We start from the raw sequence: 7,995 nt of genomic DNA on the forward strand, positions 1-7,995 counted from the left end.
TACTTCGTAGGTACATTGATAGTGACTCGCAGATGACTCCTATTGATTTTCAGGTCACAAGATCAAAGGTCAAGGTCACGGTGATCCGAAATAGTAAAATGGTTTCCGGATGATAACTCAAGAACGCTTATGCCTAGGATCATGAAACTTGATAGGTAGATTAATCATGACTCGCAGTTGACCCCTATTGATTTTTAGGTCACTAGGTCAAAGGTCAAGGTCATGGTGACCTGAAATAGTAAAATGGTTTCCAGATGATAACTCAAGAATGCTTATGCCTAGAATCATGAAACTTCATAGGTACATTGATCATGACTCGCAGATGACCCCTATCCATTTTGAGGTCACTAGGTCAAAGGTCAAGTTCACGGTGACCCGATATAGTAAAATGGTTTCTGGATGAAAACTGAAGAACGCTTATTCCTAGGATCATGAAACTTGATAGGTAGATTGATCATGACTTGCAGATGACCCCTATTGATTTTCAGGTCACTAGGTCAAAGGTCAAGGTCATGGTGACCCAAAATAGTAAAATGGTTTCTGGATGATAACTCAAGAACGCTTATGGCTAGGATCATGAAACTTCATAGGTACATTGATCATGACTGGCAGATGACCCCTATAGATTTTCAAGTCACTAGGTCAAAGTTCAAGGTCACAGTGACAAAAAACATATACACACAATGGCTGTCACTACAACGGAGAGCCAATATGGGGGGCATGCATGTTTTACAAACAGCCCTTGTTGTTGGGTTTATGCAGTAATGTTAAGCGCTGACATAAGAAGTTGATATGATGTATCAACTTCCAAAAAGAGAAAGAATTACTTAAGTGTTGCACTAAACCCTTGATATATAATAAATACAGAAATAAGAAAATGTTAGACATACCTTCAATCTTAAACACTTTGGATTTCTTCTGAACAGAAGCGTATTGTTTTCTTAGGCCGACTCTCGTCTTCCTTCGTGCTGGCATTTTAAATATTCTTTGAGTAGTCAAGAAAGAAGATGTCTTTGCTAAGTTATACTTGCATGGTTAGGTGAACATCAACCTGAAATGTAAGTTAACATACATTTTATCAGTGCAGAAATTACAACGTAAACAAAATTGGCAAGTATGCAACTGCCATTTATCAGTAAGCACATTATAACGTGACATTCCTGGCATGTGAGCAATATCCGTACAGGAACAACTAACATATTTTTTTAAATATTAAACACTTTATTTTTACATTGATCACATGATCATTGGTATACATTGATACGCATGAACTGTCAAGATATAAAATTGATTGCCAATATGTCTAATAAATTTGGATACTAAAGGGTTCACATTACCCTGTTGTGACCTATTGCAGACGGTATGGTTTAGGTTTAAAATATTCCAAAACATCATCTACTTATGAAAGCGTTTACAAACTATCCATAAATGTAACTCGAAAAGAATAAACTAGTAGTAAATGCAGTTTAAATAGATGTAAACATCTTTTTATTTTATTGTAAAATGTGCAATTGGATAAAAAAAATCCGCCATTCCAACTTAAATAGCATTAAAATCAAAGGATAGAAACACACAATTTTTATTGAAAAACAATTCAGTAACATGAGTATAGTAAATTTGCAGCTTCCATTTATATTTTTAAGATGTTTTAATACACTTGATGCTTCAAGAAAATATGCCATTAACTCCTTTATTCACCTACAATTCTGCCATTTTCCCCCAAATTCCAAAAAAAATAATAACAGAATTAATATCGTATATGCTTTTCAAATATGTCAAGGACACAATTCGATACATTGTCCATCGGTTTATATACCTGATGATTCAAATAAATTGGTACATGTCCGCTTGTTTAACATACTTTTCCGCCTTTTTCCCCCAAATTCAAATCCAGAAATCTAACATAATTAATAACGTATATGCCTTTCAAATATGTCCACGACACAATATGATACATTGCCCATCGATTTATATAAAGTTTAATAATCAGTATAATCTAATATAAACCTGACGATTCAAATAAATTGGTACATGTCACCTTGTTTAACATATATTTCGGCCATTTTCCCCCAAATTCAAATCCAGAAAACTAACATAATTAATATCGTGTATGCCTTTCAAATATGTCCACGACACAATACGATACATTGCCCATCGATTCAAATAAATTGGTACATGTCGGCTTGTTTAACATACATTTCCGCCGTTTTGAAATCTATCCTTTACTGAAGGCTATTATTTGCAACCTGATTTTATAACTTTATCATCATAATCTAACATAAATATACATGCGTAACTGATTTTGAAAACATACCTGTCATTGTACCATGTGTATGTGGTCTCGATGATTGTTTTATAACGGTGATTATGATGATTGTTTAACCTAACAAAAGTCGGCTGATCCACCATTTTCGTTTTCAGCTTTAGACGAGTGCTCGAAAACTGCACGACAGCATATTCGGCTTAAAATCGAGTTGTGGATCCCTCTATTATACATCCCTGGGCCCATGGGTGGATTTTGCCCATAAAAATTACTCTATATCTGTTTAATATGACACAACTTGTTGAGCTCATCAACAAAGCTCATCATGTGCAGTAATGTTATGTGTATTGATATTGTATAGAACAATTACAACAAATGTTGGTCAAAAGCTATGCATAGCTTTTGTTGCAATTTTGTTATTTTCTGGGCTAGATTGCACTTTACTGGTATGCAGTTGTTTTCCACTATCAACAAAGCAGGGGTTTGTGGGCGGTAGGAAATTTATATGATAAAAAGGATTATTAGGTGTGCCTTAGGTGTAAGGTGTTGTGCTTACTGGTAAAGTGCAATTGCCCGATTTTATTTATCCGACAATATTAAATAAATATTGAATTGATGAAACAATGAGCAATATTAATATACAGTCCACTCTCGTTATCTCGACATCGGATATCTCGATATTCTCGATATGTCGAAGTCAAGCTCAATGTCCCAACTTTTTTCCTTCTTTATCTATATAAATAAACATCGCATATCTCGATTTTCGTTATGTCGAATAATTCGATATCTCGATATAAAATTGTGTCCCGAGTCCAGATTTTACACATATTTATTGAGGTTTATCTCGAAGTGCGAATAACTGTTCCAGTGTCGGCAAAAGGTGAGAAATGTTGTCTTTGATACTTCACCGTCCCGCTTCGCCCGGCTGCTCCCGATACTGTGCGGTAGGAAATTAATCCGTTAATTGCATCAATGATCACACGTGTGTAATGTCGTTAGCCATTAACACTTGAGTAAGGCCTGTTACTCTGGAGATATTGAGTAATAAAGATAATAAGACAAGACTCAAAATGGCTTTTCATTTTTATTTGATCCTGTACTAATAATCGATTGAACTTTGCATTTCAAACTACAAAATGTACATGTACAGTTCAGTATTCCGGAACGTGATTTACGCATGTTCAGATGGAAAACCCTCGTCTTGATTGGACGTCAATTGCATCATAACTTTAAATAGCAATATTACCGGATGTTTACTCGACAGTTTAGAAAAATTAACTGCATGTGTTCATGCAATTCTGTAATACTTAAAACGTCATTTTAAGCATTTAATAGCAAAATTAATCGTGCCTCGTAAAAACGTGTACATATCAGGTAGAGAGTATTATGCCACACGGTGACGGCTTTAGTTAGACCACTTAGCAGGTATTTAGATGCTAAAAACAAGGTAAATTTTCATCTCATTTTTTGTTTGAAAATGCCTTATCGGATATCTCAAACTCTCACTATCTCGATATTTTTTCTTGTTCCCGCCGACTTCGAGATAACGAGAGTGGACTGTATTTTGACTTACTTGGAGAAAGCTGTTGTTCTGTAGCATGCATTGCCTTCAACCCTGGCATTTCACTCAATACTTTCATCAAGTCATTCTTTTCTGTTTGGATTTTGAAAATTATTGATGTTTCGTCGACATTGAGTTTTACAATTCCATTCAATTTATTTGTTCAAAGACCGCATGCTTCTCCTTGATTTTTTATTCTTAATTCATTAAAAAAAGACGCTATATTGATTTACGCTAGTTAAAGATTCTTAACTGTGATAATATTTTGGTTTTTAGGCAGTTAAACAAAAGGTACATTTCTTGTCGGCCTGTATGTTGGTAGCCAATTTTAGCTCACCTCATGGATTGTGCTCATGTTGAGCTATTGTGATGGCCTTTTGTCCGTCGTGCGTCGTCAACATTTACCTTGTTAACACTCTAAAGGTCACATTTATTGTCCAATCTTCATGAAACTTGGTGAGAACATGTGTCTCAATAATATCTTGGACGAGTTCGAAAATGGTTCCGGTTGGTTTAAAAACATGGCCGCCAGGGGGCGTGGCAGTTTTCCTAATATGGCTATAGTAAAACCTTTTCTAGAAGTCACATTTTTAGTCCAATCTGCATGAAACTTGGTGGGAACATGTGTCTCAATAATATCTTGGACGAGTTCGAAAATGGTTCCGGTTGGTTTAAAAACATGGCTGCCAGGGGTGTGGCAGTTTTCCTAATATGGCTCTAGTAAAACCTTTTCTAGAAGTCACATTTTTAGTCCAATCTTCATGAAACTTGGTCAAAACATGTGTCCCAATAATATCTTGGACGAGTTTGATAATGGTTCCAGTTGAATGAAAAACATGGCCCCCATGGGGCGGGGCAGTTTTCCTTATATGGCTTTACTGTATGGTAAAACCTTGTTAACACTCTAGAAGTCACATTTGTGGTCCAATGCTCACGAAACTTGGTCAGAATATTTGAACTAATAATATCTGGGCTAAGTTCAAAAATGGTTGAAATAAGTTAAGAAACATGGCCGCCAGGGGGCATGGCATTTTTCCTTAAATGGCTATTTACTACAAAACCTTGTTAACACTCTAGAAGTCACGTTTATTATCCAATCTTAATGAAACTTGATCAGAACATTTGTTCTAACAAAAGCTCGAGTGAGTTTGAAAATGGTCATAGTTCGTTGAAAAACATGTCCGCCAGGGGGGGGGGCAGTTGTCCTTTTATGGCTTTAGTGAAAACTTGTTGACACTATATTAGCCACATTTATTGGCCAATCTTCATGAAACTTGGTCAGAACATTTGTCCCAATGAAATTTTGCCAGAGATTGAAGCTGGGTCATATGAGCTCAAAAACTAGGTCACAAGGTCAAATATAAAAAAAACATGTTAAAAGTCACTTTTTTGGTCCAAAATAATTTTCATGAATCAGCTTGCATTTTTTCCAGAATAGTCTTGTTCCTTTGACTTTCAGGTGAGCCTTAGGGCCTGATGGCCCTCTTGTTTATGTTGACGTCTGCTTTTCACCCTCCATAGCAGGGAGTATTGAAAAAGTAAACGTTATTTTGATTGGCCAACCAAATTTGTTCATGACGCGTCAAAAACGGCGATATGCTAGATAAAACTCCCGAGGTTTAGGAATGGAGAGTAACGTAATGAATAGACAGGGGGTGTCCGACGATGCGACCTACAGGGAGTATGATGGACCAATCCTAGCTATCAGCATGCACAGAATTTTCGGGTACACCAAAATTCATTTAATGCCAAAGTTTACTTCAAGAACATTACACAACATTTATTAACATTAATAATCTAAGGGTTCTATAGAATAATCCACTGTAGTTTTTATACGCCCGTCTATGACGGGACGTATTATGGTATACCCCGCGTCCGTCTGTCCGTCCGTCCGTCTGTCCGTCCGTATGTCTGTTAATGTCGTACGCTACGTCAAATATCCTTTGACAGATTTTCTTCAAATTTTAACACAATCTTAATATTGATAAACCCTGATCCCCTTTCGTTTTTGACGGAATTCTGAATTGTCGTTCCAGAGTTATGGGACTTTGTTCGTCAAAATTTCGTGATTTCATTGAATGTCCTACTGTAGCTATATAAAAATGTTAAAGTTGTTATAACTTTGGTATGCTTGGACCTAGAGTCTTGAAACTTGACATGAAGGTTGGCCAGAACTAGTAAGTAACCACTGGACATTTCAAGGTCATTCATTTGAAGGTCAAGGTCACTGTGACCTTGAATGTAAAAATGTTAAAGTTGTTATAACTTTGGTATGCTTGGACCTAGAGTCTTGAAACTTGACATGAAGGTTGGCCAGAACTAGTAAGTAACCCCTGGACATTTCAAGGTCATTCATTTGAAGGTCAAGGTCACTGTGACCTTGAATGTAAAAATGTTAAAGTTCTTATTTCATGTTATAACTTTGGTATGCTTGTACCTAGAGTCTTCAAACTTGAAATAAAGATTGGCCAGTACTAGAAGATGACCACTGGTCATTTCAATGTCATTCATTTGAAGGTCAAGGTCACTGTGACCTTAAATGTTAAAATGTTAAAATTGTTATAACTTTGGTATGCTTGGACATAGAGTCTTCAAACTTGACATGAAGGTTTGCAAGCACACTTAGATGACCACTGGTCATTTCAAGGTCATTCATTCTAAGGTCAAGGTCACACAAGGTCACTGTGACCTTAAATGTTAAAATGTTAAAATTGTTATAACTTTGGTATGCTTGGACATAGAGTCTTCAAACTTGACATGAAGGTTTGCAAGCACACTTAGATGACCACTGGTCATTTCAAGGTCATTCATTCTAAGGTCAAGGTCACTGTGACCTTAAATGTTATTGTTGTTCATGTATCCTACCGTAGCTCAAATATCCCCCGATGGATTTTTTATACGCCCGTCTATGACGGGACGTATTATGGTATACCCCGCGTCCGTCTGTCCGTCCGTCCGTCCGTCCGTCCGTCCGTCTGTTAATGTCGTACGCTACGTCAAATATCCTTTGACAGATTTTCTTCAAATTTTAACACAATCTTAATATTGATAAACCCTGATCCCCTTTCGTTTTTGACGGAATTCTGAATTGTCGTTCCAGAGTTATGGGACTTTGTTCGTCAAAATTTCGTGATTTCATTGAATGTCCTACTGTAGCTCAAATATCCTTCGATGGATTTTTTTCAAATTTCAACACAATCTTAATATTGATAAACCCTGATCCCCTTTCGTTTTTGACGGAATTCTGAATTGTCGTTCCAGAGTTATGGGACTTTGTTCGTCAAAATTTCGTGATTTCCATGCTCATGTACTTATAAAATAAACCATGTATTCAAATACAAATAAACTGAAGTAAAAAAATGATTCAAAGGGTTATTTATTACCTTACTACTTCATTGGCGAACGACGGGCGTATCATGCGCTCATGGCGCAGCTTTTATTTTTTTGTCCCATCGTATTCGGTCATCAGGCAAAGTCATTCATTATATGACCCAATTGACTCCCAGTAAATCAAATGGCATTGAGCTACCTTTGAATAAGTGATATAATTATGGAAATAATGCATGATGCATCAGCTATGAAGACTATTCTAACCAGGTGTGAGATTAAGTTGACAAATCCACATTTACTTGTTTGTCAGGCTGCATGGTTTCCCGATTCTGGGCTGTCCGGCTCAGACTGACTCAAAGTTGCCTGGAGCTCTGTAAGCTCCAACTCATTTGCGGCACGCTTCAACTCTAGTTTATCTCTCTTTGCAGTCCTGCCATTTTTCTCTGCCTAAATGAAATATATAATGGAATTTCATACAGTTTAGAACTTAATAAATAGGTGCTTTCCCTGATGTGTGAGGCTTATAATGAAAGTAACATCACAAGTAACTTTAATAGATTAAGTTATACCGTAAACCAATCCACAATAGCTTAACTAACCTCATCTTAAGATATGTAAGATAATACGGGGATTGAGAATACTCTTCAACAGAGGTCCCGAAAGCGGTCGACATGTCTGGTGAAATTTCATTTGGTCTGGTGAATTTTTTTGAAATTTTACCATAGGCAAAGACCTATTTTTGCTCAGGTAATTGCTGGCTCTGGTCTCTTTCAGGAAGACTGCTTCAATAGTGGTGGTGGTGGTGGAAGGGTTTGCTAAGGGGCGTGAGTGGTGGTGCATT

The 7,995-nt window shown here is 36.7% G+C and overlaps 1 long non-coding RNA gene across 1 annotated transcript; it reads left to right on the forward strand.

The window, feature by feature from the left end:
* The first annotated feature begins 5,654 nt into the window (after positions 1 to 5,654).
* LOC127861568 (uncharacterized) lies at positions 5,655 to 7,187 on the forward strand. Its single transcript, XR_008040266.1, has 2 exons — positions 5,655 to 6,026; positions 6,172 to 7,187. It is a non-coding gene; the product is annotated as an uncharacterized LOC127861568 (long non-coding RNA).
* Positions 7,188 to 7,995: the final 808 nt, after the last annotated feature.

The sequence above is a fragment of the Dreissena polymorpha genome, chromosome 16, assembly GCF_020536995.1.
Source record: "Dreissena polymorpha isolate Duluth1 chromosome 16, UMN_Dpol_1.0, whole genome shotgun sequence".
Classification (NCBI taxonomy): domain Eukaryota; kingdom Metazoa; phylum Mollusca; class Bivalvia; order Myida; family Dreissenidae; genus Dreissena; species Dreissena polymorpha.